This window comes from Octodon degus, unplaced genomic scaffold (genome assembly GCF_000260255.1).
Source record: "Octodon degus isolate 3935 unplaced genomic scaffold, OctDeg1.0 scaffold01808, whole genome shotgun sequence".
NCBI classification, from domain to species: Eukaryota; Metazoa; Chordata; class Mammalia; order Rodentia; family Octodontidae; genus Octodon; species Octodon degus.
In genome coordinates this window covers 1314-1944 of record NW_004526384.1, presented here as the reverse complement: position 1 = coordinate 1944, position 631 = coordinate 1314, and positions in this window count along the sequence as shown.

Sequence of the window (631 nt, the reverse complement as noted above, 5' to 3'; positions counted from 1 at the left end):
GCTAAAGTGACAACTGCACCAAAGCTCTACACCAAAGGTCAGTAGTTCTATAGAAATGACAAAGAGAAGGAACAAAATGCTATCTCAGGACCAAGCTCACCCAAAACAAGTGCAGAGGACACTAGCTCAGCTGAAATGTCTGAATTACTAACGTCTGAAGTAAAGAAACAACAGCAGAAAGGTATAGAGGAACTCAGATTAGAATTAATCTCTGAAATGAAAAAAGAAATCTATGAATTAAGAGCGTCTGAAATAAAGAATCAAATGCAGAAACACAGAGAGGAAATCAGATCAGAAATAAACTCTGAAGTAAAAGAATTAACAACTATTTCTCAAGAAGACACTGATAAAAAAAGAGAGATTAGAAAAACGATGGATTCCTTGAATAAGCAATACATGAAAGAAATAGATGGCATGAAGCACAGTCAAGGAGATACAGAGGAACATAAAATTTCAATCACAAGCTTGGAAAATCATTTCAGTGAAAATGAAGACAGAGTTTTAGAACTTAAAGACAATGATACAGCTAGTGAAAAGGTAAGAACAGATTTCTGAAAAATAATTAAGATGCAGGAAAAAGTAATTCACCACCTGCAAGACGATGCAAAGATGAATAACATGAGACTAATAG